The sequence below is a fragment of the Suncus etruscus genome, chromosome 15 (genome assembly GCF_024139225.1).
Source record: "Suncus etruscus isolate mSunEtr1 chromosome 15, mSunEtr1.pri.cur, whole genome shotgun sequence".
NCBI lineage: Eukaryota > Metazoa > Chordata > Mammalia > Eulipotyphla > Soricidae > Suncus > Suncus etruscus.
In genome coordinates, this window is record NC_064862.1 from 55,279,475 (window position 1) to 55,288,563 (window position 9,089).

The 9,089-nt window shown below is 42.7% G+C and overlaps 1 non-coding gene across 1 annotated transcript; it reads right to left on the reverse strand.

Annotated features, from left to right (window-relative positions):
- Positions 1 to 1,492: 1,492 nt before the first annotated feature.
- Positions 1,493 to 1,625, reverse strand: LOC126031969 (small nucleolar RNA SNORA51). Its single transcript, XR_007503772.1, has one exon. It is a non-coding gene; the product is annotated as a small nucleolar RNA SNORA51 (small nucleolar RNA).
- Between the last annotated feature and the right edge of the window lie 7,464 nt (positions 1,626 to 9,089).

Below are 9,089 nucleotides of genomic sequence, written 5' to 3' on the forward strand. Positions count from 1 at the left end.
TTCTTTCTAGAAATTCACAGATAGCATTATTCTAGCATTGTGACTTTTATATAAATCAATTATATATGTGTATATATAAAGTTATATAAAGCAGTCTCATTAAAAACACTTTACTCATTCATTCATTCATCCATCACTCACTCATCCATGTATTCCACAAATACTCAATGAGCACTAAATTCGTGTCTACCTATCTGTTAATGTTGCATCAGGCTATAATCTAGGCAGAGCCTTTGTCATCACCTGTATTTCAATAAGCACACAAAACCAAATTAGATAAATCTTCTGTGTATAGGGACCAAAAAAGAGTGGGAGAAGGAGGAAAGAGTGAGAGAAAGAAGAGAGTAGAGTTATTCTTTCACTTAGGGTGAGATAGAATAGAAAGCAGAGACTGGTTTGCCAAAATAACAGAAATGAGTTTCACAGTTTGGAAGCTGCATGTCCACAATCAAGGCCTGGTCTAGTCAGGTTCTTGTTATTAAGCCTCATTGGTCACAGCTGATTTTCTTGGAAGCTGCCTTTCATGTGGCTGGCTTGGGACCTGTGATGGGCGAGTCTCCCAGATTGGAATAGTGACCACCTTAATGGCTTTGTTCAATTGAACCACCAATTTCTTTCTTTCTTTCTTTCTTTCTTTCTTTCTTTCTTTCTTTCTTTCTTTCTTTCTTTCTTTCTTTCTTTCTTTCTTTCTTTCTTTCTTTCTTTCTTTCTTTCTTTCTTTCTTTCTTTCTTTCTTTTCTTCTTTTACCTTTTTTTTTTGAGGGATCACCCCTAGAGGTGCTCAGGTAACCATGATGATGCTGGGAATCAAACCAGATGGCCACATGCATTGCAAGCACCTTAACCTCCATAGTGTTTTCTCTAGCCCCTCCACATAATCAATCTTTGAAAGCAGAATCCCTTAGAAATGTCACAGTTCAAGGTTCAGGGGTTTAGGACCAATAAGAAAGACCCAACCCTAGGCTTTAGCTTAGGACTTGTACAAAAATCAAGATCTCTAATTCCAGGGGTCCTATTTTGATAGCAGAGACTGAGCAGAACTTCTGGAACCATAATGAAGACTCTATCCTAGGCTTTGGCTGAAGATCTGAGCAAAAATCAAGACCCACTTATTACAGAAGACTTATTACAACAACAGAACTTCTAGAACTGTAAAGAAAGACTCTATCCTAGACTTTGTCCTATGACCTGTGCAAATACCAAGATCTTTAGTTACAGAGGCCTGATTTTATCATCCACAACTGAACGGAAAGTTTTCTGGCACCATAAAAAGACCGTGGAGTGTGGTAATGAGCATGTATGAAGCCAGTAGTTGTTTCCATGGCAGTATGCTTCAAGGTCAGAGAAACTTTGAATCTCTTAGGCCAAGAGAATCCCTTTTCTTACTTCCCCAATAATTACTGTGCCTATGCAAAAAAGAAAAAAAAAGAAGGGGGAGCACAAAACCTTGCCATACCAGAACTCCTCCCTTTGTTTTTTGTTTTTTTTCTTTTTTTGTCCCCCAATTCACAATACAGACCAGGTAAAGGGCCTATGTTGAGGTGTATATGGGGTGCATTTACTGTATCTCCTCTTTCCATACAGTCAGTATAAAGAACACAGCCTGTGGTAAGAATTGGGAGGTCTTATCTTATCTTTTCTTTTTTTTGACCTTTTTAATATATATATATTGCAGGTGCTTTTTAATTTTTTGGTAATTACTTTTTTTTACTGTTGTTTGTTAGTTTTTTATGTTATGTTTTTCTTTTTTTCTTTTCTTTTTTTTATCTTCTCAGGGCAGAACCACACAACTTGAATCATCTTGTTCTGTCTCATAAATTGAGGGTGGGAATGAAAACGAATGGTACCAGGACCAAATAGTCATACGAAAAATGAGTGGGAATAAAAATAATCAGACTTAAACACCAAACGCAAAGTAAAAAAAACAACAGAATAGATACCCCATCTACAACAAGCTATACACAGTTTATACTAGCACTCTGGAGGGCAAAGGAGGGAGATATGGGACACATGCTGGGAAAAAGGGATGGAAGGAGAACCCTGGTGGTGGGAATGACTCTGATTAATTGTCACTATGTACCTCAAATATTACTGTGAAAGATTTGTTATTCATTTCTAGTCACAATAAAAATTATTTTAAAAAAGAACTTAATCCAAACTGGTTGAGGAAACCAAAAGTTCATTCTGTCATAGGTGCTTAGAATGCTGTGCCTGAGGAGTCCATTTGGCAAAGACTTGAAGGAAGTGAGGATCCTGTGACTATTCAGAAGCACATGTTGGCTGAACCACAGCATGGGCAAAGGCCCTAAGATAAGCATTGACCTGGTGAATCTGAACAGCAGCAAGGGCTAAAAATAAAGCTGATCAGGGCTATCAGGATAGATAAAACATGAATGCAGTCTGACATGGGAAGGTTTCTAGAGAGTTCAGAACATTTGAACAGAGGAGAGCTCCAGATGGCTTGGGAGCTTTTGTGTTTAGAAGCTTACACTGTCCGCCATGCAGAACAGACCCAGACTTGCAAAAGAAAAAGGAGATGGCTGGGAAGTCAGTCTCATAATCTGGACATGAGAGGAGGGTGGCCAAAGCCAGATGGTCACCCCAGAGGTGGCTTCTGGCATGAAGCATTCATCTGTTTTGAAAGCAGAGCAGTCCAGAGTTATTGGCAATTAGATGTAGGTAAAAGAGACAGTGAGTAAAGTCAAGTGATGGCTACAATCTTCTGGCTCAGAGCAGAAACCCCACTAACAGGTAGAAGAGGCAATAGTCAGGTGGGGTAGAAAGAAGCTGAGAAGGAGAAAAGAAAGGCCCTTTTTCATTTTTCCTACTTTCTGACTGAATCAAGCATGTTCCATGCCTCCATCCCAAACAAAGAACCCCAGTATTATATCTGTGTAGCTGTGACACTGAGCCCCATAGAAATCCTGGGCAATAATCTTGTTATGGGTGCTGCAGCTATTTCAAAATATCATTTACACTTATCACTATTTCCAAATAAAATCTTTAAACCTGCTACTAGATATTTTCTCCAATGTTTTAATAAAGAAACCCCTATATTACCATTTCACACTTGTTCCATTAAATATTTTGATAACTGTTGTTCAGTATAATTAGTTTCTTTGAAAAGCCACAGACTTTATGGATTTGGGGGGGGGTAAAAGTCAGTGTTCTGAGGGAGGATTCCAATGTAGCGCAGTTTCATCACCCCATCCCTAAAGGGGTGCAGGTCCCACACATGTGCATGTCTACACACAGGCACATCTCTACACACAGGGGGTTAAAGGTTCCAGGGGACAGTGATGCTGCTGAGAGGAGCCACACTCTCAAACTGAGTGCAGAAATCTGGGTCCCTCTCCCCCTGCCTCCACCCCACTCTCTGTGACAAGGATGGGCTGTTTGCCTGATGTGGGCCAGCCTGTGCAACTTGCTTTCTCAAAGGAGTCGATGGGACCAAGGGTTTGTAGAATCTCCTGAAACCTACAAATCTTGACCCATCACTTGATGCAAGTCCCCCTACTGTCCTCAGGGAACATTGACAGCACTGGCCCACAGAGACTCATACTGTGTGACTCCCACTTTGGGAGAGACATGCATTCAGGGGCTGATCACTCTACTTAGCGGATTCTGTCTGCCAGGCCATAGGATGATTCTGCCCTTCTCCTCCCCACATGAATGACAAACTCCTGTCTTTCAGGGACCCTCTCTGTGTCCTAGATAACTTCAGTCCTTTCCCCAGTGCAGTCTGGAATTGGGCAGGAAAAGAGAGGGGACCCACAAAGAGTGATCATGAGAAGGATAGATATAGAATGCTCGCACTCATTGGAGTTCACAGCCTAGTATCCAGACCTCTTTGGGAGGATGTTTCTACCTCAGTTTCCCTCATCTGACCCATGAAAATGGGAACTGCCTACTTCCATGAGTCATAGCAGAGGGAAAATGGAATAAAAAAAAGTTCTTCACAACTGCTACAGGAAACAAATCCCACCCGGGATAGCCGCAATACTGCGAGGTCACCAACAAATGCCAGCTCTAATATGACATCCTGACAACGGAAAAAATGGGAACAACTTGACCTAAGTGAAGGTTATCCTACCTTTCTAGCTAACGACAAGACAAAATCAGAAGACTTGTCACCCTTTGGAAGGCCCAAAAGCCAACATTTCGAGTTACAGATGACTGCTGCTAGAACCATGACCAGACTGTATACAGCCTGGGACCAATAAAAAAGCCCTAACCTAGGGTTTGAACTACGATCTGCACAATGAACATGATCCCCAGTTTCAAAGGTCTGGCAGAGACCATTGTAACGGAATGGGGCTTCTGGAAGCACAAAGAAAGACACTGTCCTAGGTGCCATCCTAGCTTCAGTGCAAAGACCAAGATCACCAACCACAGAAGATGAATTAAAATGACACTGATGGAACAGAACTTCTAGAACCACAAAGACTGACTTCATCATAACTCCCACCGCAGGATCTGTGCAGATACTGAGATCCCTAGTCACAGAGGCCTGATAGTATCACCCAGGACAAAGCAGAGGTCTTACAAACACCACAAAAGCACCACCAGGAGAGTAAATGATCCTGAACAGAGTCTATAGTTGATCCCATGACAATACACTCCAAGGGCGGAGAAACCCCATATCTCTTAGGCCAAGTGAATTCCTTTTCAAATGACCCCAATATTTACTGTGCCTGGGCAGGAGGGAAAAAAAAAAGCACAAATCATTATTTTTTTATATATATATATTATTTTATTTTCATTTATTATTATTATTATTTTTATTTACCCATCTATTTTTGGTCAATTTCTCTGTTTGGGTGTGATAATTGAAGTTGTCCCCAGTTATACTTATTCTTTCTCTTCCTTTCTGTTCTTCCTTTGTATGCTATGCCATGTTTCCTATATCAAGACCATGACATTTTTTTGTTTGTTTGTTTGCTTGTCTTGTTTTGTTTTGTGTTTGTTTTGGTGGGTTTTTATTTTTATTTTTTTTTTTTTTTTTGTTTTTGTTTTTTTTGTTTTTTTTTTTTTTTTTGGTGCTTGTGCTTATTGTTGGAGTCCTCACGGGATATTTGACACTTCTTTTTGTACTGGTGGAATGTTTCACCTTTTTTCTCTCCTTCATTTCTCAAACCGATGTTGAGAGCCTCTGGAAGAATTCCACTTATTTTCGGCGTATTAGACTTTTACCCCAGTTTATTACTTTTCTCTCCTTTAAACAAAACCACGTAACTTGAACTAGCTAGTCCTGCCCCCCGAATTAGAGGGGGAAACAAGGGAGACACCAGGACCAAATAGGTGCAAGACTACTATGCAGTAGGCTAGATACAGAGGAGACCACACATCCTAGCTACCCTGGGGGTGAGGGAAGAGGATATGGGTGGTAGGACAAAAACGGAGGTGTAGGGAGGACAATTTGGTGATGGGAATCCCCCCTGATTTTATGTAAATATGTACCTAAAATATCATTGTCAACAATATGTAAGCCACTATGATCAAAAATAAATAAGTTTAAAAAAAATGGTTAAATAACCAAAAAAAAAAAAAAACAAAAAAAAACCACACCTGTATTAGACCTGAACCGAGTCTACAGTAAATTAAGCTAGCACTGTTCATGGGCACAAAGGAGAAAAAGCTCTTCTCAGCTGGCACCTGCCACTTCTCCGCCCCCAGATTTAGAAAGTGGCAAGAAACTCCAGCAAAACTGCCTCACCAATGCCTCTCGTCTTCTCGAATTCTCCAGGCAGCCCTTCTGTTGGAAGTGAAGTGGGCTCGCTCGTTCTCCCCCACCCCATCCATGGGAACCTGGGAACTGGCTCTGTTTCACTGAGGGCTGCACCCCTTCTGCACAGTGCAGTTATTCTACGGATTCTTCTCTGCAGAATCACCTTCAGAGCCCCGTTTTTTGAGATCCTGGTGACGAATTCCCAGACAGCTCCTTCTCGGGAGCTCCCGCTCTGCAGGAATGAAATGTTATTTTTATCGTGGGCATGGGAAGCCTCTAGAGAGAAATTTTTTCTTTCTCTCTTTCTTCCTGAAAAACATCTTGATGATAGCCATTATGTGTGGAAGCATAGGAAAAAAAAGCAATAAGATGACAAAATGAGTAGGCCCCCCCAAAAATTGGGTGGAAAAATAAGAGCAAGATAAACAGGGGAGAATGTTACAGAAGAACATGAGATGGAAGATCAGGAAGGATCATCTTTTAAGAAAGAAAATCAGAAATAGAAATTTGGCCCATTATGATAGAACGGGGCATCCACAGAAGGTTTTCAGACCTCCTTTGGCACACAAGATCAAGTGCTTTGGGCCACGTGACAGTGTCCTCTGAAAGGTTTTGTTCTGGCTGGGTTTCAACCCAACACCTTCTGATGGAACTCTTGACCCACTCAGAGAGATGGGATGGGGATCATAAGCCTTTCTGAGAACTGTTTGGGGGGGGGCACAGATTCGATGTATAAGATAGTGAGAGAAGTCAGTTATTCCAGGCCCTCAAAACACAAACAAACAAACAAACAAAACCAAAAACTCAGAGCCTGCAAAACTGCTCAAAAACTAATCTAAAATAGAGGGACAAGGACAGCTTGTTATGACTCTAGATCAGGGTCTTGATAGGAAAGGGAAGATGTGAGGGATGGCTGGATTCCACATATGTGAATTCACCCTGTAATTTCTCTCTAGACATAGGCTCGAATTCTCTTGTCTGGGACTGCACTGAGTTCTGAAGTCCCATCAGTGCTGTGAGAAAACACCCTAACAGAAGTGATGCAAATGGAGCCATGAAAGGAAGAGCATCCTCCTTGCCTAATCACCCTACGTTGTCTCTGGGTCCACACAGTCACCTCAGAAGGCAGATGGTCAAAATCCAGCAGCAACTAATTTCCTGTGCCCTCTCAGGAGCCTCTTTTGGGGAGAGCTGGAGGTGCTCCTAAGCAGTGCTCTGGAGGCCTGAGGGCTCTACCAATGAGTTTCTGCCAAGCAGGCTGATGATTCTACACAAGAGCCTGAGGATGCTGAGAGATAATTGCTCCCCAATAATGCTAGGGGTACTGCATGGTGCTGAGGATCAAACCCTGTTCTTCTGTTGTATCTCCTGCACCCCAATACACACACACACACACACACACACACTCCAGCTCCTTTCAAGGTCAGCCATGTGACCTTTCCTCTTCCCATGAAGCCTTCCCAACTGCAGCGTCAACAACATTGGGGTTCACAACACCCGTTTTGGGGGCCTATCCTGTGCATTGTGGGGCACTGAGCAACAAAACCCAGCTCTCCCCACTAAACTCGAAGTCAGAAGCAACTTTCCCCTAGTGCTTGTGGCTCTCAGAAATGTCTCCATATACCACTATCAGATGCCCCCTCAGGATGCAAATCCCCCCCGTCCTTGGAATAAAGCTTTACTGGTTCCCCCTTTTTTACGGGTTCCCCTTTGCTGGTTCCCCCTGCCCACTTCTCAGGTGGAGGGGATGCCATTTGGAGAACTCAGATACCCAGTTTTCACTTGTAAATTGATACTGAGAACCCCTTTTGTTTCCCTGGCCCCAAGTACCCTTAAATCCAGGCCCCTTTCCATGGATCCTTTACCCCAGGTCATAGGACTGAATTTGAGGCTACAAACACATTTCTGTGAGATGCTTTCCCACTTCTCAAACTCTCTCAGTAGATCACGCACCCCCGTGGAGGGCTCAGGACCCTCTGGTTCTCTCCTCTCCTTCCCTCTCTCTATTTCCAACATGCCTACTGAGATGTTCGGTGTCTGACTTCCCACTGAAGAGCCAGTGTCAGTTTCCCACACTATGGCTCTCCCATCCTGCAGACACTTGGAGCAAGAGGGTTAACTTGTCTTCTCTCCCTGTTCTCCACTGTCCTCCAAAGGGTTCCAAGAGAACAACAGCAAGAACTTCTTTAAGTTTCTGTACCAGTGATGGTCCAACTTGTCCAATACCATAATCTGATAGTAAACTATATGTATTGACTTCATAATAAAGAATGTGTGTACACCCTTAGTCTCCCACAGTGAAATCCTACCCACATCCACCTACTACACATAAACCCTTGTGTAGAGTCAACCTCTACTCCTAAGTATAAAAGCATGGAGCTGGAGAGATAGGACAAGAGAGGGCACTTGCTCCGCACACAGCTGACCTGGGTTCTAGCCGCAGCATCCTGTTAAGCATCTCTGCTAAGAGTGATCCTTGTGCACAGAGCCTGGAGTAAGTCCTGAGCACCTGAGTAGTTCTCAAACAAACAAGAAGTGATGCACTCTTTCCAAGTGAATGCACCCTCACAAGCTTAGGTCAGTATTTCCTCTAAAGGGACATTCAACTGAGTAGCCTCTACAACACAACAGAGAATGCTTGGAAGTGTGGTTGTTCAGCTACAATTTCTCCGACTGCTTTGTGCTTTAACTCAATGTAATCATTTAAAAACACACTGTCGCCGTCTGCTAACTATATTGTCCCTAAAGATAGCATCATTATGTTTCTTTGCCAGCATGTCTAGTATTTCTATAACCTTTAGCCAGTGAATTATTTTGCGGGGGCGGGAGCAGGTGGTAGGAAGAGTTGAGCTCACTGTTGCTACATGAGCAAACTCGCTGATCAGAGGAGACAGTCTTGCCAGGATGTAGGAGACTCGGGTGCTCTAGGAATCCCTTTCCACAGTTCTGTCTGAGCACGCTCACCCTGAGGGTGCGGAGGACTCCACGGTTGTTTGTTTTTCCATTTTGGATTTTTAGATTTTAGAATACAGGCATGTCTTCTTTCTCCATTCTTTCTCCATCTGGCTTCCCCACGCCAGCTGCCAGTTGTCTCCAAAGTCATACCCTTCTTTTCTAGACAAGGACTTGAGAAACAGAGCACCAAAAAAAATGTGCTCAAGTTCCCTCCAATTAATGAATCAAATCCATGGTATAGAGTTGCAATCCAGATCTAGAAAGAGCGTTTTAGCACCATACAGGCCTGCCCCCTACCAGGTCTGACCTCCAGGCACCCCTTTACCTTTATTTTTTTTCTTTTTATTTATTTAAGCACCATGATTATAAACATGTTTGTAATTGGGTTTTAATTATTAAAAAAGAC